Source organism: Podarcis vaucheri, assembly GCF_965113315.1.
Source record: "Podarcis vaucheri genome assembly, chromosome: 6".
NCBI classification, from domain to species: Eukaryota; Metazoa; Chordata; class Lepidosauria; order Squamata; family Lacertidae; genus Podarcis; species Podarcis vaucheri.
In genome coordinates, this window is record NC_138764.1 from 54,217,498 (window position 1) to 54,245,217 (window position 27,720).

The following is a 27,720-nucleotide window of genomic DNA, read 5'->3' on the forward strand; positions in this document are numbered from 1 at the left end:
ATTATGTCACAAAAATGTCTGACCGTACAAAAATAAGGGAGGGGAGAAAAAAGACATGAATAGCTTGAAAGTTTATGGTTCTCCTTCATAAGTTATATGAAGCAAAGTTTTAATTTAGAGTTCTCACTACTGAAATAGCAATAATTCAATATAATATGGATATATTATATGCTATTGGTGGCATATATAGGATAGTTGTGCATAGTAAATTTTGTATTGTGTGTTTGCATGTCTATTTTTAAAAGTAAAATATATATGCTGCCCTTCATTGTAAGATTCCAGGGCAGTTTACAAAATTAGGAACAATAACATTCAATGTAAAACAGCAATAGGATGATTGTTTCCATTTCAGAGCATTCCAGTTCTGTGGCCTCTTCAGAACTGTGCCCAGACTCTAAGACAGGAGTCTCTGCAGCCCTCCTCTCAGTGAGTTGTTTGCCCACACAAATTAGTCCCTGTTTCGTCCTTGAGGTATTTTTCCTTCCCCACTCACCCCACCTTTCTAGTTTAGTGCTAGAGTTACTGCTGGAAGCAGCTGTCTGGATACAACCTAATAGTTGTGTAGGAGGGGAGCTTTCCACCAAGGAGGCCATCTCCTCCCACCACAATGCCATGGAAGGAAAATTTCCAACTGCTGAACATCTCCTCTCCCACACAACTATTAAAAGCACAAAAGGGCCAGTCCTGTATCGTCAGGCAACCCTAGCAAAAGATAAAATAAAATCCAGGCTGCCCATAGTTGCTTCCTCCCCGCCCCCAACCCCTTCCAGGCTTAGTGTAGGGTGGTCACCACTTGGAAATGCCCTCAGGGGAAAAGGAACAGCAAGAATAGTTGAAACAGGTTCCAGCTCTAACCTTTCTGCGAGCCTCTATACATTCATTGGGAGAAAGTCTCATTGAATTGCATGCAACTTCATTCAGAGGATTGGGCATCATGTAGTAGAAGAGTGAAAAGAGAGCGTGGCTGCTTCATATTTCCTCTTTGGTCCTATTTTTCAGCTTAGTAATCGTCAGCACCACCACCACCACCCCAGCTCCCCATCCCCTGAGATCCCCCCCCCCCCAGAACAGGAAGGAAAAAAACAGGATCTCCAAAGCTTTTCTGTATCTCCCTACCTCCTCAAACACACATATGGATGAAAAAGATGAGCTGGAAAATGCCTAGTTGTGGGGATTAAGCAGCCTCCCCTCAAGCAACCTGCCCTTCCACCACACGGGCACAGTCTATCCACACTGATTTGGTTAAAAATAAAAGCAGAGAGGAGAATTAAAAAAATTCTGCATGGCATGTCCTAAGAACCTAGGAAACCCAGAAATGGGAGCACTAATAGGATCAGGGCACAAGATGAGTGGCATGTTACAAAAGCTATTCCTAGTGTTTTATAAGACAATGATAATGAACCGGGGGGGGGGTGTTGGTGTTGGTGTGTGTTTCCCCAAGACTTGACCATCGTACTTGGTAAGTAAAACTGTGGTGCCAGAAACCCATTGTCACCTTCTTCTCCTTCTTAGAGCTACCAGTTTATGTTGTGAAACAACAGGAGTACTGGGAGTGGGCAGTATATATTAGCATAATATTAAATGGTTTTTATTGCAAAATTTAAGTGTCCAACTGGGAAAATAAGCATCTGGAATGGCTACTGTGACAGCATGGCTCCTTCCCCTTTACTTATCCCACAGCCTGCTTTCCCTTCTGTCAGGTGGATCTGAGCATAGTTTGAGTAGTTTTCACCATTGCACAATTAACCAGTGCTATTTCCAAACTATGCACACACCTAAAGAGCAGTACTTGTACAGACTTGGGCAGAAACAAAATAGAAAACAGCAGCAGCAGCTGCCCTCAGCACGACAGCTCCAGCAACCAACATTTCTGCTTCACCTGGCCTGTCTCCATTGTTTGGTTGGGATGCTTGAGCATTTATGATGATTCTAGTTATCTCTTTGCCTTAACTCACCCTACTCAGCAAAGCTCAATTAGGGGCTTCTGTGTCATAGATGCTAGGATTACCGGCCCTCTGAGCCATCAGCTAAGCAGTGCTAATACCCATGAGTTTGCAAACACGGCTTATTTGCATGGGAAACCCTTTGAGCTAAGGGTCAGCAGCTGTCAAGCTTGCCCAACAAGAAACAAATGTGTGTTTTCCAAAGAACTGGGCTCTACAACACACAAGAGGAACAGTTGTTTTGGGTTGCTCCACAACCCTCCTTCCATTGCTCTGCTCTACATATATTGCCGAGAGAGAGAGAGAGAGAGAGAGAGAGAGAGAGAAACCAGCATGTCTTCCTAAGAATAATGTGGAGGACTGTAAACCTGTGGAAATGATTGTCATGCCACAGAACCCCTGCAGACTTTGGTAATAGAAGAAACATCTTGCAAATATACAAAAAGGAGAAACTTGGAGAGTGACCCTCAAACACAGGCCAGTGGACAGCATGTATTTAATTTTGCCAAATATTTCCTGAGCTACTGGAGATCTTTCAAACCAGTAATGCCAAATGCAACACTCAGAAAGGCAGTCCTACCCCCATCCTTTTCATAGTGGTTCTCAGAAAATATATTGTTAGGCTCATTTCACTTCATTGCAGAGGTGTAGCATCTGCCCAAATTTGATCCAGTTTGGAAAGAGTTCACTGGAAGTTTAGTGGGATTTTGTAATATTTTCATTTATTTACAAGTATCTTCCAGATGTTGTTGGAATACAACTCCCACCATGCTGGCTGGGGCTGATGGGAGTTGGAGTCCAACAGCATCTGGTAAGCCACACATTCCCCACTCTTAGATTAACCTATTAGTAGGTGCCAAATGTCCCAACTCTGCATAAAACCACAGAGCTACTAAGATAGTAATTGTATCCCACTCTCTTTTTCCTATTCAGGAGGCCTTAAATGGTATACAAAGCATTGGCATACAAAGCATAAATACAGTGGTGCCCCGCAAGACGAATGCCTCGCAAGACGGAAAACCCGCTAGACGAAAGGGTTTTCCGTTTTTGAGCTGCTTCGCAAGCCAAATTTCCCTATGGGCTTGCTTCGCAAAACGAAAAAGTCTTGCGAGTCTTGCAATTTTTTCCCTCCCGCCCCTTTTTCTAAGCCGCTAAGCCGCTAATAGCCTTTTAGCCGCTAAGCCGCTAAGCCTTTAATAGCCACTAAACCGCTAATAGCGCTAATCCGCTAAGCTGCTAATAGGGTTGCTTCACAAGACGAAAAAAACTCGCGGAACGGATTATTTTCGTCTTGTGAGGCACCACTGTATAAGAAAAACAATTATCTAAAAAAATCACTCCACTGAAAACTCATCAATGGTATTTTTAAGAGTCCCCCAAAAGCCTACAATAAAAGATGTTTCTATTTTTCCCCCTTTACCATTTTAGTATTGTGCTCAGGTGAGGTTGTTGTTGATGGGTTGGTTTTCGTGGAAAGAAGTTGCATAGTAGAATTGCCACAAGCAAGAAGTTTCTGCTCTAGTGTCTATCCTCACTGGTTTAGTCTTCTAGTGAAATAGATCTTATAGTAGAGAATATCCAAAGTTTTAAATGGATGGGGTATATGGGGTCTAATGGGAAGGGTAGTAACTCGGTTCCGGGACATGTCATGCTCCTTCTGGGGTATGTCTGCCCACCTTTGGTCCCCACCCTGAAGTCAGCTCTCACCTGTGGCTCAGCATGTGGCAGCGGCCCCACCCCAAGAACAGCCTCGACTCGCCGATTAAACTAGGTGAGGTTAGCCAATGGGTCTCAAGCCCTTGGTGAGTTATGGACTCCCCCTTCATGTAAGGCTCCGGTGGATTGAACAGACAAGACCAACAGTGGGTCTAGCAGTCAAGGTGGTTTCTGCACATTCTGTAAAGGGAAGTGAGGGGCAGGTAGGACTTCTCTTTGGAGACAGACAGATGCCAACGACAAATGGGTGGGCAGGTTCACAAGGCAAGAGTGCAAGTAAATTCAGCAAGAAATGGATGGATAAAGATTGCCTGCATTAAACTCTTCCAATTTCAGTTCTTTTTAGAGAAGATACTCCACTGAAGCATCCAAAGGGGAAAACACCATCAATTTGCCTGGTGGCTAAAATGTTGGGAACTCTGTTAAATTCTGAAAGCAAATGGCAAGTTGCATTTGGCTTTAACACCCATGGAATGCATTTTGAAAAGCAATATTGCAAATGCATAGTTGTGGGAGAGTTGACCCTAAGATGATCCTGTAACCTTTCTGGAGATCTGTCCACAGTTCTCTTATCTCCAAATTACAGGGATCATCCATTCCGGAATACTTATTCCACACACAAGTGCAGAAACACAGCAGATTTGCAGCCTATGAATGTGAAACACCAGAACAATCCCTGAATACAGACCTCAATTTTTTTTAGCCATTACAACAGCCTGTGACCCTTTGCTAGCTGAACAGTTGTCATTTTTTAAAAAACTGTTTAAAATGTACTAAATCTGAGAACTCTAGATTGGCACTTCTAGATAACTTTGTTATGTATGCAGCTTTCTGTGAAAGTTCTGTTTCCATCTCATTGTTTCCCTATTACACAACCAGTGGGTGGTAATAGCCCCTGCTGTGACTGTTAGGCTGCCTTCCCCTCCCCTGGGAAAATGCTGCAAGGGAGCCTCGGGAGGTTAAATTATTGGTTGTTAGTAGTGATTAGCACCCACATTGCACTTTCATCTCCAGACTGCTTTATGAGCAGTTAATGAATAAGAAAGTGAGAACTGGGTGTCACTGCCCAGGGTGTGGAAGGCCCTCCAGGGAAAAGGATAACATTCTATCAAACTGTTTATGTGAGTGGTTCTTTGTAAGTTATACTGGAGCCATTTGTGCTAACCCCATTGGCTAGACAGCTGATTCTTTTGCCCAAAGGCTCAGTAGAAAAGGAAGGTACAGCGAAGGAAGACAATCCAGTAAGGTGGGGCAGGGGCAAGTGCTACTAGTCTCTTGTAAGGTTAGAAATAGCTCATCTGTGAGTACTTGCTCTGGCAGCACATACACTAAAAATTGGAACGATACAGAGGAGAAGTAGCTCATCTGTGCATAGAATGCTCCATCCATACTGCCACTTGTTCAGTAACTTAAGCATGGGGTGGGGTGTTGCAACAGATATATTTGGCGTAGGATTGGATGGATCCACTGAAGTCTGGTCAGTCCCAGTGCCAAGAGGGGACAGGACTAAGTCCATTTCCAGGGGAAATCTTTAAATAAATGCAGACATTTTTCATAAATACATTTAAAAACAATTTAGGATGTGGTATGTGGATTCTCTCTCTTTCTTAAAAACTGCTTGGACCAGTTAGAAAATGAAGTGCTTGCTGCAGATTTTTAATATAAGGCATGGGTTACAATGTGCTGCCAGTTCTTGGGTAATTGTATGGAGGAAAATATGGCTTTCCCCATAAGGTGTGTTTTGTTTTTTTAAGGTAGGAAGGAATGGACTGTGATCAGAAGGGTCTATATACATTCAATCTGATCCATGTGCCTACTTCCCCCCAATTTGATACTTATCAGTTCATCAGATGTGGGCTGGGGAGATGTGCTCCAAATTGCAGAGTGAATCAAAATTCTCCCCCAACCTTAGTTCAGAGTCAGAGAATCAGGAGTTATGAGGCTATGTAATGGTGTCCCAAAGCCCCCTGCCTGTTGCACCTGTAATTTCCATGTCTTCCTCCAGTATGGAAGAAACACTCATTGCACCTTGTCTGTTGGCAACTGTTGACCATAATGGAATAGCAAGCCCTTTCTTTCCATCGAGGGATGGATACATGGTTGAAAGAAAGTAAATGATCAGAGTGTTTTAAGGGGTCTCCCTTCAGATTCAAATGGCAAAGTTTTTTTGTATCTCTTCTCCCCACAATAAAACAGCTGCAGGGGTTAATTTGGTGTTCAGTTGAATACCACCCAAAATACGTAAGATGGCTCCGAAGTGTAGACTCAAAGTATTTAATTGGGGGACACAAACATGTTGCTAAAATGATGGTGAACAGAAAGGTGTTATTTATTGGCATTATAGTTAGAGCACTAGCACTCTTTCTCCAAAGCAGTATTTTGCTAATATTTTGAGGAGGCTTGTAAGTATGTAGGAAGTCCCCTTCAGACTTTTGTGGTAATTGTGGGAAGGTTGGAGGTACAGTAGATGTGCCCGTCGACACTGGGGGTGCAATGTGAACCGAAGAATTACGCTCAGATCGGCCACATCAGCTTTCCTTCTGATAACTCCCATCTTCAAAGAAGATATTGCATTGTGAATTTTCATATATGTTAATAGAAATAGGAATTCTCTGCACGCTTCCTTTTTGGTGTTTTGAAAGCACCATTCAATGGAACAGTTAAAAGCCTCCTTACATTTCACAATGCATTCCTCTTGCCTCATGTGGAAACTGAGAGTGCCTTCTCTGGGAACCTGCTCTTGGGGAGTGCACATATGGCAATGATTTAACAAATACAAATGCTGTCTGCTCAGAGTGCAGGTATGGACACTTGCAAAGCGATGTCTACAAAAGTGCTTTTAGAAAACCCGCAAGCCACAGAGCTTCAAAGGCTGAACTGTGTACACAGCCTTAGAAACAAATGCAGTGCCAAAATCAGCAAATGAAACAAAGGCTTCACTTCGTTCAGACAACAAATGAAGGCACCTTAAAGTTAGGCTTCTCTGTTTTTGTCTTAGGCCATTTTCACATAACATTAAAAGTGCCTTTTAACCTCCCACACACTGTTTACATGGATGTGTGAATATTAATTGGGATAGGGACAGGGACACAGAGAGAGCTAATTTTTAATTGTTTGCTCATTCTGTCCAACATAGCTTTTGCATTAATGTGAGAAATGCAGGCTTTTTACTGTCACATGTAGTTGTGCACATATCGGCTGATTCTATGCATATTTACTCAGAGGTAAGCATCACATAGATCAATGGTAGATGTGCATAAGACTGCCACCTTAGAAGCTGGGTTCCATGTGCCTTTACTCAAAAGGAAGCCTGTGTTCTATATGGCACTTACTTCCAAGTAAACATCAGCCTGAAAATCTTTATTGGTTTTACACCTTCTTACCTGCTGAGCAGTTGTAATAATGCCCCACCCCTGGAAAAAAAGTCTCCTTCTCAAAATCCTTCGTGTTCTCAATATGAGTGCTTGTTGAGAGCTATCAAGTAAAAGAGGGCATTACAATTGCCACAACAAGCAGAAAAATAATAATTAAGTGGTCTGCCAAGACCCTCAACAGTTTTCATGGGGTGGGGGGGGGAGTTTGGGAACTACTGCCTTAATGGTTTCCCCCCTAAAACATTGTTACGCCAATGCAATATGCTTTTTGAGTTTTTGCATGTTGTAACTTGTTTCTGATAGATAGATACATGCATCCTCCCTTAATAATCTTTAGTCACTTCTGGGTATTATGCGAGTGAGTCTAGTTTTTTAAAAAAATCACCAGTCAGCTTTGTACCTCTGATAAACACAGCTAATTTACCAGGTAAAGCAAAATCCTATCACCCACTGCAGCTTCTGATCTATAACACATTGCTGGACAATCACATTTTTCTAGGCATTGGCGGACTGGAAGAGCAATCTAACCACCACCACCCTTTGCCTTGTGGTTTGGATTGGGCAGAAGTGTCCTCTCTGCCCAGCCCTGCCAGTCTCCATTGGCCTTTCACTGGCTGTGGAGATCCCAGTACCACTCCAGTGGAATGGTCTGTCCCTCACTTCTACCAACCAAACAGGCAAGTGAGTGGAAGTTCTGTCACTTGGATCTCCACCAGCTGCAGCCAGTGCACAGCCCCCAATGGGCTTTCCAGCCCCGGAGCTGTGCCAACCTAAGTCAGTCTCATTGACATCAGCTGACAGGATCAGATCCACCCCAGCCACTATGTGAAGCAGGGCAGTTGGTACAAAGGTATTTCATTCAAATAATGATATTGTATCCATGTTAACTTTCCTGATAAATCCTTAAATTCTTTTAATTTAAACTCTCCTCCCGCTTGTTTTAATAAATTTCTGTAAGTTGTCCAACCTTCTATCATATTCTTTTTTTTACTGCTACGGCTTCCAACGGTGTTTCTGTCTCCAATAACTTTTGGTATTTATCCCATATTTTATACAATTTTTTCCTAATTATATGATTTGTAAATCCTTTCTGTACTTTCACCTTTTCATACCTGTCAGAGCTGCTACCAGGTCCCAGCTCACATAGGACCACGCCACACAGCGTCCACTTTAAAAGAGTCTTTATTGAGTTACAGGTTTCATTTCCGAACTGCAGCGTGCAGCTCTACACCTTCTGCCCTAGGTCGGCGAAGACCCATCTGAGTCCCCGCCTCTTGCACACCAGCTTAATACCCTAGCCTTGCTCCACCTCCTTCGCCTCTCCCTACGTCTCTGGGTCCTTCTGCCCCCCTGGGACTCCTCCCTTCTACTCTCCTCTGACGCTGACCCCCCTGATCCTTCCGCTTCCTTTCGGCGGGCTTTGGGACCTGGCTCACTCTCCGGGCTGCTTACTGCTCCAGCTTCCGCTGCATTTGAACTTGGCGCGCGCGCCCAACTCTCTACTTTCCTCTTGACCGTTGCCTCGCTCTCTGAGGAGGGCGTGACCACCCCTGACTCGTGCCCTCCCTCCTGCTGACGGCCTCCGGAACCCGATGCCTGGCTGCCTTCCTCCCTGCTGCTCTCAGTCTTGAGCGTGGGTCCCGACTTCCAGCTGCTGCTCTCTGAATCTCCTCTGTTCCCTTCCTCCTGGGGTGTCCCCCCGGATCCCCCCCTTGCTCTGCTCACTGGGGCTCCCTTTTGGGAGTCCTCTGACTCACTGCTTAGGCTTGGAGATCTCGGGTCGTCATCATCACTCATTCTCCCTTCGGCTTCCTCCCCCTCGCTCTCTGTTTCCACCCTTCTCTGCGTCTCTGCTTCTGAACCCCTGACATCCATCCCCCCCTCGAAGCCCCCCCTTCCCCCCTCCCCGCTGTCAGGTGTGGGTGCTGGGTGCTCCATCATCATGGGAGGGAATGCTGGATACAGGTCGCTCCCCGTGGGTGGCCGCCAACTGAAAACCTCCGAGTCTTCCCCCTCGCGGTCGTCGACGTTGACTTGTTGCTCTTCCATCTCTGTACCGCCGTGCTCGAACCCGAGGTCCTCCCCGAACACGTCCATGTCAGTCTCTGCGTCGGTCGCTCGACCTGGCATCTCCAGCCACTTCCTGCGCCATTGCTCCTCTGGTCGATCGTCCCACCAATACGAGTTGCCTGATGCCGAACCTGCCGGTGAACCTTCTGGGGAACGGGTGCTCCGTGCGGGTTCCCCTTCTGAGTCGAATCCATGGAACGTGCTGGAAGAAAGTGTGGGTGTGAACAACCAGTCGTCGAAGAAGCTCGCTGGCATGGGTTTGTGTGGGAAGAGGGCATGAAACTCGTCCTTGAGCAGGGGTTCCTCCAAAGCGTAGTCAGGTACCCAGCTATTGGCGCTGGCCCGGGTGCCCTCTCTGGCTAAGAGGTATTCGACTCCCTCCTCCCCCCATCTGGAGTCCAAAATCTCCGTGACCTCGTTGATGTGGTTCTGGTGCTTCACCCCCCGCGTCTCCGTCCGTTCCCGGAGCGGACTTGGCGCCGTCCCTGGCTCCTGGAACCTGTGAGGTGCCTTGTAGGGAGTGAGCACCGACCTGTGGAACACCGGATGCATTCTGGAACCCTCCGGCAGCGCCAGTCGGAAGGCTACCGGGTTGATCTGCGCTTCGACTTGGTACGGACCGATCTGCTTGTGCCCCAACTTCTTCTTGGCAAGTGACCTGGTCGGCACTGCGTGGGCTGCCAACCAGACCCAGTCTCCCACTTGGATCACTTCGCCAACCCGCCTGTGCTTGTCAGCTTGCACCTTGTAGGCGTGCTTAGCTAGCTCCAGCTGCCGTCTGAGTTGATCGTGGACCGCCTGCAGCTCTGACGCGAACGCGTCCGCCGTCTGTGGTTCTCCTTCCCCCACTCTCTCCAGTCCCGGGAAGGTTCTGGGATGCCTCCCATTGTTGGCAAAGAACGGCGTCACTCCTGTGGACACGTGCTTCGTGTTGTTGTAAGCGAACTCGGCTAGCGGCAGGTAATCCACCCACGTCGCAGGCTGTTGATTGGCATAGCATCTCAGGTACTGCTGCATGATGGCATTGACCCTCTCTGCTTGCCCGTTGGTCTGCGGGTGTCTTGCTGATGCCAGATTGACCTTGACATTTAGAAAACCCATCAGCTTCTGCCAGAAAGACGAGATGAACTGGCGTCCGCGGTCGGACAGGATAGACCGTGGCAGGCCATGCACTTTGAACACGTGATCTATGAACAGTTTGGCGGTTTGTTCCGCCGTGGCCACCTTCGCACACGGAATGAAATGTGCCATCTTGGTGAACAAGTCCACCACCACTAGCACAGCTGTCTTGCCTCTCGAGCTGGGTAAATCCGTCACAAAGTCCAGGGCCACCCTCTCCCACGGTTCAAACGGTGTTTGCAGCGGTTCTAACAGTCCCGCCGGTGGTCTGTGTACCGGCTTGGCCCTCTGGCAGGTGTCGCACCTCGCGACGTAGTCCGCGACCTCCCCTCTCAGCCTGGGCCACCAGAAGTCTCTCGCGACTAATTCCATCGTTTTCTCTGTGCCAAAGTGACCGGCCGTGGGTGCGTCGTGCAACTGTTGCAGTACCTTGGCGCGAAGGTCGTCTCCTGGTACATAGACAGCCCCTTTGCGTAGGAGCAAGCCGTCCCGCACCTGGAACTCGTCCGTGGTAGCCGTGCCTCTGAGCAGTTCCGCCATCTTGTCTTGTGCGAATGAGTCGTCCCGCAATGCACGTCGCACCGCATCCAGGTCTACTGTAGCTGAGGCACACGCCTACGCCGTCGGTGCGAAGATGTGCATGGCCGCCGCTGGCGTCACCTCTTCTAGGTATTGCGGTTTTCGGGACAGTGCATCCGCCATGATGTTGGTGTCGCCTGGGACGTACTCTATTCGGAAATTGAAGTCAGCAAAGAACTCCGCCCAACGTATCTGCCTCTGGTTCAGGAACTGAGCCGTGCGCCAGTGCTCCAGATTCTTGTGGTCCGTGCAGACCTGCACCGTGTGCTTGGCGCCGATTAGGAAGTGCCTCCACGCCTTGAAAGCTGCATGAATGGCTAGCAACTCCCTGTCCCAGATGGTGTAGTTCTGCTCCGACTTGCTGAGCTTTCTGGAGTAGAACGCTCCCGGCCGCCACACCCCCTGCGGGTCTCGCTGCAGCAGAACAGCTCCCACGGCTCTGTCTGACGCGTCTGTCTCTACCCTCAACGGTTTACTGGGGTCGATATGCAGCAGTTGCTTCTCCGATGCGAAGAGACGCTTGAGCGCTTGAAAGGACTGCTCCGCCTGCTCCGTCCAGATGAATTTCTTTTTTTTGGAGCTGAGCGTGTCCGTAATTGCTGCCGTCTGCATCGCGAACCCCTTGATAAACTTGCGATAGAAGTTGGCGAAGCCGACAAACCGCTGGACCTCCTTCCGGTTGCGCGGGCTCTTCCAATCCAATACCGCACGAACCTTGGTGCTGTCCATGGCTATCCCCTTGTCCGACAACTTGTATCCCAGGAAATCCACCTCCTTCGTGTCGAACTGGCACTTCTCCAGCTTGGCGTACAGTCTATGTTGTTGCAACCTGCTGAGCACCTCCCTCACGTCTCGGTCGTGAGCTTGCTGCGAGTCCGAGAAAATCAGGATGTCATCCAGGAAGCAGACGCATGTCTTGTAGAGGAGTCCCTCCAACACGTGATGCATAAAAGCTTGAAAACAGTGAGAGCCATTTTGTAATCCAAAGGGCATAACCCTGTACTCGTAGGTGCCCAGCGGTGTGAACATGGCCGTCTTCCACTCATCGCCCTCCCGCATGCGGATGAGATTGTACGCCCCTCGTAGGTCCAACTTGGTGAACACGCGTCCCTTGCGCACCGTCGCGAGGAGGTCGTCAATCCTGGGCATGGGGTAATCAGACGGTTTGGTCATCTGGTTCAAAAGGCGGTAGTCCACAACGAGTCTTTTTTGGGGCGTGTCTTTCTTTTTCACGAAGAAAACGGGACTGCCCCCCACTGCCTTGGACTCTCTGATGAAGCCACGCTCCAGGTTATGCTTGATGAACTGTTTGAGTTCCTGCATTTCATCTTCAGACATGGAGTATAGCCGCCCCTTCGGCAGCGTCGCCCCCGGTAGGAGGTCAATCTTGCAGTCATATGGCCGGTGAGGGGGTAGCTTGTCCGCCTCCTTCTCGCAGAAGACCTCCAAAAAGTTCGCGTATTTGTGGGGGACCGCTTGCAACGTTCCCAACTGCAGTTGTGATTCCTCCTCCTCTCCCTCCCGTCGGGGCAGGATGCAGTGTTCTGCGCAATAAGAGGAGCCGAAGATCAGTTGTCTCTGGTACCAAGCCAGTGTCGGACTGTGCCTGTCCAGCCAACTCATGCCCAACACAATGGGCGTGTCCGACAGTTGGGTGACATTAAAACTGATGACTTCCCTGTGGTTGCCAAGGCGCATCACCATTGGTGGCGTCTGCTTCACCACCTGCCCCCCTAGCAACTCTCTGCCATCCACTGTGACGACTTGCAGGGGCAGAGTGGCAGGCAATAGCTGTATAGCGTGCTGCTCCACAAAGCTCTGCGCTATAAAGTCTGCGTTGCTTCCAGAATCCACAGAAAGCGGCACTTCGATAGTGACGCCGTTGGGTAGCTGGAGAGACGCTGTGAGCTGCACCACTGGTTTGGGTGGGAGGGGATCCGTGGGTTGCAATATCGCTGGGGGCTGCTTCACAGATGCGTCTGGCTGGGCCCCAGTGCCTCCGTCTCCAGCCAGACATCGTCGTTTCCCTGCTGTGGTTCTCCTTGCTGCGTTGCTGCAGTCACCATTGCTGAGGCTGCAGTGTGCTTGTGGAGCCTCCGGGGACACTCCTTCGCCAAATGGCCTGGATCCTCGCAGATGTAACACTTCCTGTTCCCTCTAGGAGGCTTCGCTTTCACTGCTGCCGGTGCTAGGGCTCTGGCTGCTGACTGAGCCCTTGCACCTCCAACCTCCATCGGTTCCCCTCCCCCTCCTGGCGGAGGTGTGGATTGCGCACGCGCTGCTTCCCTCGGAACGAAAGAGAAACTTCTCGCTGCTTCGCGCCCTCCACGTCCTTCATCTCTGCACCATGGACGTTCTTCCAGCCTCACCCCCACAGTCAGCGCCCTTTGGACCACCTCCTGCGTGCTTCGGGGTCTCTCCCCCCTTGCAATTTCATCCTTAACCGCAGAACTTAGACCCTCCCAGAAGAGGTCTCTGACAGGGGGCGAATCCCGATCCCATTCTAAAGCACTGACCAGCGCAAAAAATCGGGCGTGATACTGCCGGACGCTCGCCCTCCCTTGTTTTAGTCCATGAATCTCCCGTCTGGCAAGATCCACATCAATAGTAGACAAAAAACACGCATCCATCGCTTTGATAAAGGCATCTGCATTCTGAAGCGCCGGATCTTTATCCCTCCACAAATTGCGCAGCCAGGCTTTGGCATCCCCATGCAAATGGGACAATATGAACCCCACCTTCTCTTCCTCATCTCTAAAGTCTTTTGCCAGCAGTTGCAGTGCGCACATTACGTCTGCTCTAAAATTAGGGTACTGTTGCAAAGTCCCATCGAAGTGAGCCACAAGCCCTCCTGCTCTCCGTGCCAATCCCACGCCCTCCGGTCTGGATCCCGGTTGCCCTTGCTTAACAAGCATTTCAAACCTGGCGTGTAGGTCTCTGTAGGCGGCTGTAGTCTCCTCCTCCCGTTTCTTGGAAGCCAATACCTCTGAGGACAACTGGGTCACTGCCTCTTGCAGCGCGGAGATCCTCTGTTCTTCCGTCATCTTGCTAACCTTTGTGAGCTTGCTTACAGACACCCCTCTTCCTCCCCTAGCGGCTTCTGCTCCCGCTGCGAGGTTTCAGGTTTCTGAAGCTTTGAAGAGATGGGTCTTACTGTCAGAGCTGCTACCAGGTCCCAGCTCACATAGGACCACGCCACACAGCGTCCACTTTAAAAGAGTCTTTATTGAGTTACAGGTTTCATTTCCGAACTGCAGCGTGCAGCTCTACACCTTCTGCCCTAGGTCGGCGAAGACCCATCTGAGTCCCCGCCTCTTGCACACCAGCTTAATACCCTAGCCTTGCTCCACCTCCTTCGCCTCTCCCTACGTCTCTGGGTCCTTCTGCCCCCCTGGGACTCCTCCCTTCTACTCTCCTCTGACGCTGACCCCCCTGATCCTTCCGCTTCCTTTCGGCGGGCTTTGGGACCTGGCTCACTCTCCGGGCTGCTTACTGCTCCAGCTTCCGCTGCATTTGAACTTGGCGCGCGCGCCCAACTCTCTACTTTCCTCTTGACCGTTGCCTCGCTCTCTGAGGAGGGCGTGACCACCCCTGACTCGTGCCCTCCCTCCTGCTGACGGCCTCCGGAACCCGATGCCTGGCTGCCTTCCTCCCTGCTGCTCTCAGTCTTGAGCGTGGGTCCCGACTTCCAGCTGCTGCTCTCTGAATCTCCTCTGTTCCCTTCCTCCTGGGGTGTCCCCCCGGATCCCCCCCTTGCTCTGCTCACTGGGGCTCCCTTTTGGGAGTCCTCTGACTCACTGCTTAGGCTTGGAGATCTCGGGTCGTCATCATCACTCATTCTCCCTTCGGCTTCCTCCCCCTCGCTCTCTGTTTCCACCCTTCTCTGCGTCTCTGCTTCTGAACCCCTGACAATACCACAAATAGGCATGCCAACCAAAAATATTACTATGACCTTCTAAATCTAAGATATGTGGATTCTCCAATGTCATCCATTCCTTCAACCAACAAAGACAAGATGCTTCATAATATAATCTCATATCCGGAAGGGAGAAATCTCCTCTTTTTGCATCTATCAATTTTTCATATTTTATTCTCAGGTTTTTTCCCCTTGCCAGATATATTTAGAAATATCTTTTTGCCATGTACTGAAACAATCTGTCTTGCCAATCACCGGAATTGATAGAAACAAAAACAACATTCTTGGTAATACATTCATTTTTATAGTCGACACTCTACCTAACAGTGAAAGTTTCATTCTGTCCCAAATTTGCAAATTTCTTTTAATATCTTCCCAGTATTTTAAATAATTATCTATGTACAAATTTATATTATTTGCTGTTAACCATATACCTAGATTGGAGAAGGAACTGGCAAACCACTCCAGTATTTTGCCAAGAAAACTCCATGGACATAAAAAGGAGAGGCTTTGAGAAGAAAGTGAGAGTTTCCAAGGCATGCTCTGGTTTATGGGGTCACGGAGAGTCGAACATGACTAAGACGACTAAACAACAACAAATATACCTAGATACTTGACTTTCCTTTCAATCTTTAGACCTGACATATCTTGTAATTTGTTTTTACTCTTATCATTCATATTTTTTACCAAGAGTTTGGTTTTGTCTTTATTTAACTTAAGACCTGCTACATCTCCACTTTTTTAATCTCTTGTAATACTTTTGGGATTGACTCTATTGGTTCTTCTACAGATATCACCACGTCGTCTGCAAATGCTTTTAATTTATATGGCCTCTGTCTCACTCTTATACCTTTAATTTCTTGATTACATCTTATTCTTTGCACCAATACTTCTAAAACTAATATAAACAACAAGGGTGACAACAGGCAGCCTTGTCTCGTTCCTTTAGTTATTTTGCAATTCTCAGACAATACATTATTTACTATCAGTTTAGCTGACTCTTCAGAATACCAGTATAAGGCCCAGATTCCTTTTATAAAAGTGTCTCCACAGCTCATATATTCCAAAACTTTAAAGGTAAAATCCCAGGAGACATTGTCAATCTCAGCATATCTTTCATGTCCAGTAGTCTTCCATGACTGTTCCAGTCCAAGCTGCCTAAAGTAGCTTTGACCACATGGATTTCCTGTTTCGTAACGGTCTTCTCACCAAATCAGAAATGGGTTTTGCAACACCCATAGTCTAATTTTAGAAGTGGTCACTAGAGCAGGATGGTTACATTTGGTTCCTGTTCTCAAACCCAGGCTCCCCATCACTTCTTGGCACACAGAAGAGACTGTGTTTTGGATCATTGACACTGCAACGTGTTGAAAACCGAGCTCACATGCTGTATAAAATACCAGTACAGTAGGCATCCAGGCTGTTGTTTAAGGCCTATGCAACCCTCTTTACAATGTCAGCAATTCATTTTATGTGGCATGATCTCATCATTAAAATGTACAGCAGGTAAAGTGGTAAGAAGGCATCTTAAGCCTTCCCAATTTAAAGTAGCAACCTGAAGATTTAAGTTGATAGGGGTGCCTATCAACTCTACAATTCTATGATTTTATGTTGCCGTTTTGAGAATGGTAACCCGTTTTTACCTACCCAAATTAAAGGAAGAGGCTGATTTGCCATGTAGAGTGTTAGTTTGCCATTAAGGAACCCAGTTAGTTACATGTTGCAAGCATTCATGAGTTAATAGATCTAGGCTTCTCAATTACAATACACAAAACAGGGTCCATATTACTTTATTTTTATTGTAACTATTTCTGTTTGACTCCAGGCATTATGGGGCTGGAGTTATTTTCATCCCGCCAATGATGACATGCATCTAATCCCAGGGGCTGCCAGTCAGGATAAATGAGCCCTTCTGTAAGCAAGAGTGTATCTTTCTGCTGCTGTTCCCATGCAGAATGAGGGCTGTTCTGACAAGGAGCAGCTAATTCCATTAGCTGGCATATTTGCCAGCCAAATCTGGGTATTCCCTAAGCAGCATCTAACAGTACACTGGCCTGGAGGAGCAATGGTTGCATAAGCTTCTTTAGTTAAAAATGCAACAAATCCATTTTGAGACTTCAGATAGTCATGTGAATGACCCACATTTGCAATACTTGTGTTTGTGTGTCCCCATGCAATCAAAGTTCTGCAGGAATTCTGCACATTTTGGATGCACTGTCATGGTCCTAGTGGGGAGACCTGAAAATGTTACTTAACAGGTATGCATCTGGCTGTTTCAACCACTGCTGCCACTGCTTTGACAATTCTGTAAAGTTTGTACACGGATGGCATGCATGTCCAGTACTAATAGAGCACTGCACAAACATGTAACAAGCCAACATGCTAAGCTTCTCTAAATGATGGGTAAGCATGCATGCCCACACTGTCACTATTAGAAGAGCAGTCACTGATTGTGTCCAGTACTTCATTAAACATTTTAGACATTTTAGACATTAGACATTTCAGAACTCTGAAAAACCAGGATTCTAAAATAGACAGGGAGCCTCCATGAATACAGGTTTGCAACCTAACACAGGTGTCCCTGGGGGTGACAAGAAAGATAACAGTGGCGGTGTCATCTCTTACAGCCCACTACACATAGTTAAAACGTCACAGTTATCACTAGAGAAGCTATCTTTGTGTAAGAACTGAACCACCTTAGAGCTGAAATGGCATTTTACAAATAGTGAAATCTGGTGATGTTTCAGAAACCAAAATTTGGATATTTTTCTCTTTCTTGGCATGCAACACTCAAATTTCAGAAATGAAACTTGAGGTCAGATTTGGAATTCATGGCTTGTATCCAATGCATCTGTAAGTAAGTGCCCCATAAGTCACTGCCCAAAATGGCATCTGCCTCCCCTCCAGGGAAGAAAGAGTGAGGGAGGGTCTACATCAGGAACTAGGGTGGAGGAAAGAACAGCATTAGGATATGCTGTCTCAGTGAATCCTGCCGCCTAAGGCAGTCATCTCACTATGCCTTATGGGTGGGCCAGCCCTGCAATCAGCATAAGGATTTCCACTTGTGCAATGGGACTTTCTCCCCTTTTTCTGCCCCATGTGCCCCCTAAATTTGCTCTGGGTTTCCCCCCCCCCAACCCTCTGGAGCAGATTTGGGGAGGGTGCAAGGGGGGGAGAGAGCTGGATATAGACAGAGGATGGAGAGGATCTGAAAGTTTGATCAGAGTGCTACATGAATTTGCTTCCGCTCTACGCAACTTATGCATAGTGTGTGCAAGGGATTGTGGCCAATTGATTTTTCCAGTGGTGTTCTGCAGAAAAAGTGATCAAAACTGACCCGGTTTCTAACTCTCTATCATCTACATTCTGAACTGTAGTATAGCCCACAATGTGTGAGAAACATTGAACTTTCATAAATGAACACTAACTAGCTACTACTAGCTGAATAACAAAACATGTCTGCTGTCCAATATGACTGTTTGGACATTCAATATCTTCATCATTCTGGAGATCAGAAGTCTTCTTTTCCCTAGATCAGGAAAAAGCCAGCATGGGCATAGAAAGAAGTGAGTGGAATATCCTGGGTTAAAAATCATGGTCCTGATCCGGGCATTGTCATGACTTAGTATTGCTGGAGGCAATGGAATTGAAGCTAGTCATAGCTTTAGCTGAATCAGGTCCCATATCTCTCACGGCAGAGGCCTTCCTGTTTAACCAAGGTCAGGGAGTCTTAAAGGCAGCGTGCTTAAGACATGAACTGTTGCTAATGGCCTGGATTCTTACAATTGCTGAGTGTATCAAAAGAGACTTCCTTAACATTTCCGGACATTGAGGAGATGTTGATATGGGGGGGGATAAATAACTTATTTCCCCCAAGAGTACCCCTCCTGATTAAGTTATTTGGGTGCAGGAAATCCCTCCACTGTTCTGACCCTGATGAAGTTGAAAATCTTCTACTGCGGCCCTGGAAAAGGACAGTGACTCAGATGTATGTATCAGAGTGCAAGCCCAGTCACACAAGGCTGGGCAGGAGCCAGTGCTAAAGCAAGGGACCTCGTCATGGTCTCTCTGGGGTGCGCTTCCATAAGGAAATCACAGACGATAAAAGAACGAAGTGCTGCCAGGAACAGTTTAAAAGCAGAATCGCCTGCCTATAAATTCTCTCCTTTACTGCAAGCAAATAGGAATGAGATCCCAGCAAGCATGTAAAGGCAGCTGCACACTGAGGGAAAGGAGCTCCCACGCTGCGGGATGTTTCTATATTTGTCTTTTTAAACTGATCATTTTAAATAGGAAGTGATTTTAGCACAAGCCAAGAGCGCCTTGCTGCCTGCTCAGGCTCCCGGTCTTGCATTAAGGGATTTGAATGCATGAGAGTTGTGCATAGCAAAGAGACAGCCTGATCATTGGCTCCAGAATCCTCCACTAACCACCACTCATTCTGCATCCATAAATTTGATTAAATTATGTATAAATCTATGTAATTTTGCATAAGATGCTGGACTGGGAACATTGGTGGGTAAATTCTTTTTTGAAGGCAGGCGCATGTGGAAGGATATAGAAATAAGTGAAGGAAGGAGAGGCTAGCCACTGGGAAGCTACATGTGACCTCAGAATATTGACTAGGCACTGCCTTTATGGTTTTCAAAACAGTGATGAGGATTAGAAACCTTGTTTGCTTTAAAATTAAAGTAAATATTCTCAAGATTTTGAGGGGCATAAGAATCTAGATTCTGTAAATGATAGCTGATGCCTGCAAATGCCTTGTATCTGTAAACACTTGTGCAAATCAGAGTCCTGAAAGAAAGTTGCCGCAGCTTTCCCCCCATTTCTCTCATGGGGGAAGCCTGTTTCATGGACCCTCTTACATTTGCCCTAACAGACTTCCCTAAATTTTCTTTTTATTTATGTTTATACTCCTGACTTTATTGACATTCCAGTAAAATGATTCTGTAGGGCATCTCAAAAGAGATATGACAAAATCCAAACATGTTTGCTAGGAATCTATTGTAGAGTGTTGGTCATTCCTATTTAGCTTTGAAAATAGGTTTCCAGCTAAAGCACGTTTGAAGAGAGTGGAACTACAGGCAGTAGCTTGCAGTTCTATAGAGCATATACATACCTATTCTTTAGAGAATATACATTTGTTTCTGAAGCAAGTGGGCTAGAACTAAGTTCAATATTTTTCTCCCTGAGACTTCAACATAAAACACTCCCTTTGGTTTGTATAGTCTCAGCTTCCATTATCAGGGGGCACAAGTTGCATCACAAGGCTAGGGCATGAGCTATGGGTGCCCTTGGAACACCACAGAAACACCTATCTTACCTAGGTACTTGCACAGCCGCCCACAGATTGGATGCCATAAATAATTTCTGTCTCATCTGCCATGGTGTTTTTCTTTTCAACTGGGAGCTCAGCTGAGGACAGTCCAAGGATATGCCTGCACATGCAGCTCTTCCATTTCTGGGCCAGCCCAAGACGTTTTTCCGCCTGAGGCGGAGAAACAAATGGAGCCTCCCTGCCACCAACGAAAAAGTCAACATGCATAGTTCCCAAGGTCAGCCAAGTTATCTTGGCACCTGAAGCAGAAAATCCCACAAGTGCCTCACCATTCCTTTCTGGCAGGAAAACTAAAATAAAAATAAATTGAAATAACTAACTGTTAGCTGCCCTTTCATCACACCCCAAATCAGACTGCCTGAGGCAACCATCTCAGGAGCCATCCTCACTCATGCCCTCCTGGCTTGACAGTACCAAACCAAAGGTCTGTACCATGTGGCACAGAAAGCTCACATTGGCTCATACAAGCAGTGGGACCTTCACTGAGTCAACCTTTGTCTGCCATGGTAGAGGAACACATCTCTGCTCATGATATTGTAGTTTGGATGTGATTAATAACCTCCAACCCATGGGAAAAGTGCCATGCAGACTGTGGTTGAGACTTGGGCTGGATCTAGACACATCAAAGAAGTGTTTCTGGAAAACATGTGGTAAACTTTATACAGTGGTACCTCTAGTTACCTACTTAGTATGTTCCGGGGTGCTGTTCACACCCTGAAAAGTCCGCAACTAGAGTGCCGCTTCTGTGCATGCACACGGCACGATAGAGGGCTTCTGCGCATGCGCGCACAGTGAAACGTGGTGAAAGGCCTCGTTCGTATCCTGAAAAAACGCAACCGGAGACTGACGTAACAAGTGGTACGACTGTATGAGAAATTGTGTTTGCAAAAACGGAACTTCACAGCGCCATCTGGTGTCACAGTGCTTTCATGCGTATACAACACATATAAAACGCTTTTTCTTTACCAATCTAGCTAAGTCCTTGGAGTTAATATCTCAGACAAAAGAAGTGACAAGTTCAACTGAATGAACAAAGCCATTCTATGAGGATGCTCTTCCTCCCTTCCTCCCTCTCTTCCTTTAAGAGCAAGGAGGTGATTGCTTTTTATGCAAACTCTTCTTAACAAAGTCACACTAATCCCCACACTAATCCTTAATGCTTCTTGGAGAACCCCACAAAATAAAGGAAGCACGTCTGCAACTGCAGAAGAACCCAAAAACCTTCTGGGAGCACAGTAGTATCTTAGAGATGCACAGCCAGGCTTTTAATGGAGGGCTGGATAGTTTTCCCGCCTGCTAATTAAATGACTCTGGATCATTAGAATCTTGTAATTTAGCTGTTCAGGGAGGCAGATGCTGGCATATCAAAGCAGCATGGCCATATTTTTGAAGAGTATTCCAGTTAGCTATCTTTACTAAAATGGATCCTATAGTATTCATGTTGAGGTCATTCATACTGTGTGAAATACAAGAAATCCCAAGTTTAAAAAGGTCATCTATTGGAGCAAGCTCTGTTTCAGAATACTCTTTTTTTTTTTTAGTCAAGCAGGACAGTCTGAAAGTTCCTCTTTTACTGTCTTGTGCACTATTAGAAATCACAATATATATTTACTTGAAATATACATTTGTCTGGATGTGTTGAACATCACACATACAAAAAATAAGTGTACACATACATACACACACAATAAGTGTACATACAAAACTATCCTGAGTAAGAGTGGAAAAGTCACACATCAAAGGCATAACTGCTTCATAGTGTGAGAGAGTGGCTGGTTTGGGGGGCTCATGTATACTTGACTATGCTATGTGATAGGTTAATGTGGCAATTATTTGAGTTTCTAAGTAAAACTACTGATAACTCATTGTCAAACTATTTTCTTTAAACGTTTATTCTAAAAAGAAGCCTAATTTTCAGATGTAGAGAGAACAGGTTGCTCAATATTTGATAATCCATTTCACCTATATAGCATGAAAATTGAGGTAAAATGGGAAAGCCACAGGGATTGTGTCAGATCGTGGGCCATCCCTGTCCTCTTCCTTAAGTTGGTTTGTTTGGATAGGGCCGTGGAATGGTTCCTCCCTGCAACTTCATTCCTTAAACCTGGGATGGCATCCGCAATTCTCCTGGGCTAGCAACATGCCTCACCAACCCTGTGCTCCTTCTCCAGTTTTCTGATGAATGGCACCTGTATCTCTCTGCATAGTGTTAGCCTAGGATATTTTCCATAAGAAACAGAACATCAAAATACAGAATTGACTTCCCAAACACAGAATTTACTTCCATTTTTTAATAACATGCAAAGGGCCAGGCTGCAAGACGTGGAGCCACATCTGGAATCTGCCACCTAAAATGACACCTAAAGGTTGCTTAATGGAAAACTAGCTTCATATTCCAGATGGAGAAAATCTCTCTCTTTCTGTTAATGCTGGCTTACCATCTTATTGCCCTTTAATATTTTCTCCTCATTCATTTTTTCTTCTGCAAAAGAAGAAAAAATGTTCATCGAATTTCCTAAACAAAGTATGAGCAATTAAGGTAAGCTTTGCAAGAGATGAACTACTGGGACAAAACAGAACTCCTTGCAAAGTCATCTTCTGTCCAGGGTAGCTTGACGTAAAATGACAGCCCAATCCAAACTATGCTTATTAAGCTCCATTCAGTTCAGTAACATTTTATCCAGACTAAATGTTCTTAAGATTCCAGTCTCAGTTTTGCCAAGAGCTGAATTGTCTGGTGCAACCAAGAGTCCAGGCACAATTCTGCTCCCATGCAAGTTAAAATAACCAAGACAGACTAAACAGCTTAAAAATAGATTTCAACAAAGAACTAACTGTAAAGCCAATTCCTGAAAACATAACCTTAAGGCAATACTTACTAGAATCGTAAACCTGCTGTTCATCCCTAAATGCTTTTACTGATAATACTGTATATACTTAATAATGCAGTATGATGGAATGTTGGAATATTGCTTTTACTTAAAGTAAGGACAAAGGATTGTGAAATCCAACCCCTCATGTTTTTCCTAGTGCACACAGTTTTGCGGCAGTTAAAGGCACAGGAGCTCTGCCCTATGCCCCCCCCTGCTCCCCCCCCCAAAAATAAGCAAAGGGCCTATTTTCAAATGTTTGCTATCATGGGGTTTTTTTGCATATGGCCCCCTTTGGGGAAAATTTTCAGGGAGGGTGCAGCAACTTCCAGCAAAATTATTGCTGCCTCCAAATAGATAAAGCATTAGATCAGATGGAATAAGGCAGTCACTGCAATAACAAATGGAAGTGATAGACCAGCTATTCAGAGTGAGGCTCAGGCTTCTAAAGCTTAGAAGCAAATCATTGGATATGGAGGGTAGATGGGGAAGAGTAGCATTTAGACTCCCCTCTGCCACCAGCCTCAAAGTATGACCTCAAGCAAATTGATTAATTTCCCCTTTGGAAGGAACTCTCATTATTCAGCTCCCCAAGCTCCGCAAGGACATTTGCTGCTGTGACCAGCTCAGCTGATTAAGGGCTATGAAGAGGTTGGTTTCCTCCCCTCTGTCCACAACTAGGCAAGTAGGGTCTGGTTTGTTGCAACGAAGGTAAATGCAGGTTTGGGAAAGGGGCTTAATCCCTGAGAGGTGTGCATCACATGGACTGGCACAATGCCGAAAGAGTATGTTGGGGAGTCAAAATAGGACATTAAGCAAGACAGGAGCTGGAAATGCTAGGCTCTCCTGGTAGTAATTTAAAGTTGCAAAGGAAGGAAGGATTCCTGTACCTTTTAAGAGTATTGTAGAAACAAGAGATTTTGCAACAATAGCTTGTTGTGTAGAAACAAGAAAAGCTATGCTGCTGAAATTGTTTCTGTAAAACAATTTTGGTTTTCTGTGTTTGGTGTATTTATTACAAATATATATCTGCACAAAAACAGACATCAGCAATCAATAATTGCTGATGATGACAGAGAAAAACTATTAAAAATGTATACCTAAATTGCATATTTTCTTCATAACTTTGATAAGCTTTGCTGTGTGCTATCGCTGTGTCAAATATGTTCTGTGATATTTTGAGATTTCAACTAACTTACCACTTTAACTCACAATATGCATCACAAATCATTAGATCAAATTAATACTTCTAATATGCAAGTAGGAAGTTAATAACCAAGATAGGTGGGAGGATGGGATGGGATGGGATGGCATCAAGGAGTCAAATGATAATTTCACAACATGCTGGTTTGGGGGCAATATTGATGTAGTTCATAGGGTGGGAAACCCATGGCCAAAGACCCAAAGCAGCCCTCCCCACCTCCACATTTGGCCCTCTGGAGTCTCCCAAGGCACCTTCCTCAGCTACACCCCTCACTGGCCCTGTTTGCACGTAACTTGAGTTAGAATGTGTCCTTGAGCTCTGATTATTCTTCTTGCTTGCCTGGGAAAATGATTTTTCTGTAGAAACAAGCCTACTGTACAAAGGTAAAACTAACATCAGTTGCTCTGCTTTATTTTACTGCTGGCCCCACCCACCATAGTTTTGTGCTCCCCCCCACACACAAAAATGATTTTCTGGAAGGGAATGTTGCCTTCAGGCTGAAAAATGTTCCCCACCAGTTTAGTACCCAGAGCAATCCAGAAAGCACATCCCATTTGTTATTAAATTTGCCTAAGGTGTTCCTTCATATGTAAGCCACTCATCCTCAAAATTTCAGTTCTAAGAGTTAATTCAGACATGCATTCTCATCGTTCAGTGAATATAAGATGGTCATGCCTTGTATGTATGAAACAGCCATCACAGATCAGTTACCACAGAACTTTCATAACACCTCAAAGATGATCTTTTTCAATGGAAGCCATTCATATATTCAGCTGCAAGTTATCAATGGGAACAATCATCTAGTAACGTACATACATAAATGAATCAGCTCTTAGCTCGTGTCTCTGGGATGCACAGCTGTGTTATGGTTGGCACAGAAGAGGTAGGCACTGATCTTCTTCAGGAGGTACCACACCAACACTTCTTTGAAAGCAGTGGGGATCATTCCCTCCCATAATGAGCCACATGCTACTCCCTGAAAGTATCTAGTGAATTGCTTCCTGCTATATGTCACAAGCCAAGATGGGCGACCATCAAGAGAACAGATGGTCAGCCTAACCACTGCAACCACCCGCAGGCCACAATAACCGAAACTGTTCCCGTAAACTATTTCAGATGGTGCTCTAAACACTTCAATTGTGGCATCCAGTATGGAAAGATGGGAGCAACTTTACCTTCAAAATGTTTCACATATCCATTGTGGTGCACCTCCAAGTAATTAGCTGTATCTACCTCCAGAATTAATGTAACCTGCATTTCCTCTCCAGGGCTAGATCTCAACAGCCCATTCACCACTCAGCAACCACTGGATGGTTCAACAAGGACTGCTGCCACTGCCACATGGTAGGCACAATTATGTCTTTAAGCCAAGGAGTCTTCTGGATCATTATGTTGATAGCGCTACACATCTCACTGTTCCACAGCAAGACAAGGGCATTGACAGGAGTGACAACCATAACATCATTCCATATGTCTCCAAGGGTGGACTATCTTAATGGGTCTCCTACCATTGCAGGGGACTCAACCACAGCCAATCCAAACTTAACCAGGTGCTGTCCATGAACAGACCACCTGCCCATAACAATGGGGCCATTCCCACCTTTTGAAGGGCTCCCAGCCCACTCTGTAGTGAAGACCAGATTGAGCGTATAACCTGCAATGATGAGGCAAATGATCACAAGCTAACAAACCCTAAAAAAAACTATAGAAAGCAATCTTTTTGCAGGATGTTTCATGTTGCCGTAATGTAGTGTCACTTTTGCAAAACCAATATGTGAATGTTGAGGTGGTTCTTCCACTTTTGGAGGAAGAAGTTGTTGCCTGTCTTGGCCAACACAAAGCCCCTCTTTAAAACAAAACACAGCTCAGCAAAAACAGATCTAAAACAAGCAGGGGTGTTTGCATCTGCTACCCATTCATATTTTTTGTAGCAGTTCCCCTTGACCATCATGAGAAAATCATTCTGGATTAGCAGGCAATGACCCATGTGAACATGCCAGTCTGAATTTTGTTTCCAGATGCTTTGGACCTTTACAAAAGGGATGAAGTCACACCTTTTTGAGAGACCTGATCTCTATGATGAGTGACACTTCTAAAGACATTTCAGATGTTCATTTCAACCAGAGTCAAGATTAAAAAGATAGCCGATGAATAATCCAGCCAGGGACTGCCTAGAAATGGAAATAACAGGGGTGGGTGACTGATCTGCTTGCAGTGAGGCGATGGGATGATGTCATCATAATGCAGTCAGGCAAAGGATAATCTGTTCCATGATTGGCTGTGATGAAGTTTTGTTCTGAGATCCTCCTAGCCTTTCGCTGCTTCATTAACTCTCACAGATTCCTCCTGTCAAATAGGATTGGGTTGATTCAGGAGGAAAGCAAGGAACAAGGTTATGGATCAGCCTGCACTTTAATGACTTGAAACCTTTTCCATGGTGTTAACTGAAAGTTAACCCTTTAGCCATTGAAAGTTTAGCAGGAGGGGAAGTTCTGCAGGGCCTAATACTACAAGAGCAGCTCTTGTCGGCCTGCCTTGGGAATACACTGCAAGGCTGTATATCCTGAAGTCTCCTCTTTGAATGGAGGGCAAATTCAGAATATTTACATGGGGGAAAGGATGATTATGAGTTCCAGCAAAGAGTCATGATAAAAATGCAAAATTGATAGTCATCTGTTTGACTTCTCTTCAAGTCCCTTAAATAGAGTTGGGTGTCACTCTTTTACTTGGAATGATGAGCACCAAATATTGCTATAGTTCAGATGTGGGGGAACCTTGGGCTCTCCAGATGTTGTTGAACTACAACTTCCATCAGCCCCAGTAAACATAGCCAATGGCCAGAGATCCCAATGCTTGCTATAATTCACGTGAAAACTTCTAAAATTCTGCACTTGCACACATTTTCACAGAATTTAGCACTTGGAAGTTATATATGAGAGCAGAACTGTAGCCAACCTATCCTTGTCCAGAAAAGGTGGAGTTTGGTCAAATTCCTCCTAAGATTTATGCCAGCTGTGCTCTAGCCATCATCCTTCTTGCTTCATTACCTGCAGCTCCCAAGAATACCAGAGTACAAAATCAGAAGAGGCCCCAAGGAGTGATACTGTTAAGAGTCCTTTCCATATTCCTATTCCATAGTGAGATAGAGCATCAACAGGAGTGGAAACTATGTCAGTCAGAAAATCTCTGAGAGTATTCAGGAAACTTCCATAAGTCTCCAAAGATGGACCATCTTAATGGCTCCCCCACCCCTGCAGGGGCATACTGCCATTATCAAACCAAACCTCACCAGAAAATGGTTCGTTCAGGACAGCAGACTCACCAGTGGGATACTGCCGTTAAACCTTGTTGCAAAAACCAGATCAAGAATATGTCCTGCCACATGAGTTGAGTTGTTTATGTATTGAGACAGCCCTATGACTGCCACAACTCAGGAAGCCCCAGCGTGAATGCTAAACTCCTCCAACACCACGATGAAGGAGTTCTTCAACACACACACTCCAAAACCAGCTTCACACCAGCTCAGCCAGGAAGGCTGAACAGAACAGACCCAATTCAGCCTCAGAGCAGATCAGCTTCCTCGTGTGG

The 27,720-nt window shown here is 45.8% G+C and overlaps 1 protein-coding gene and 2 long non-coding RNA genes across 5 annotated transcripts in view; 2 read left to right on the forward strand and 1 right to left on the reverse strand.

Annotated features, from left to right (window-relative positions):
• LOC309534522 (phosphatidylinositol 3-kinase regulatory subunit gamma) overlaps window positions 1-27,720 on the forward strand; it is a 246,006-nt gene that overhangs the window by 107,412 nt on the left and 110,874 nt on the right. The window lies entirely within an intron of this gene.
• The window catches only part of LOC309534571, an 89,489-nt gene that overhangs the window by 1,187 nt on the left and 60,582 nt on the right, over window positions 1-27,720 (reverse strand). The window lies entirely within an intron of this gene.
• On the forward strand, window positions 367-27,717 carry LOC309534583. Its single transcript, XR_014220800.1, has 3 exons — window positions 367-426; window positions 25,401-25,476; window positions 27,186-27,717. It is a non-coding gene; the product is annotated as an uncharacterized lncRNA (long non-coding RNA).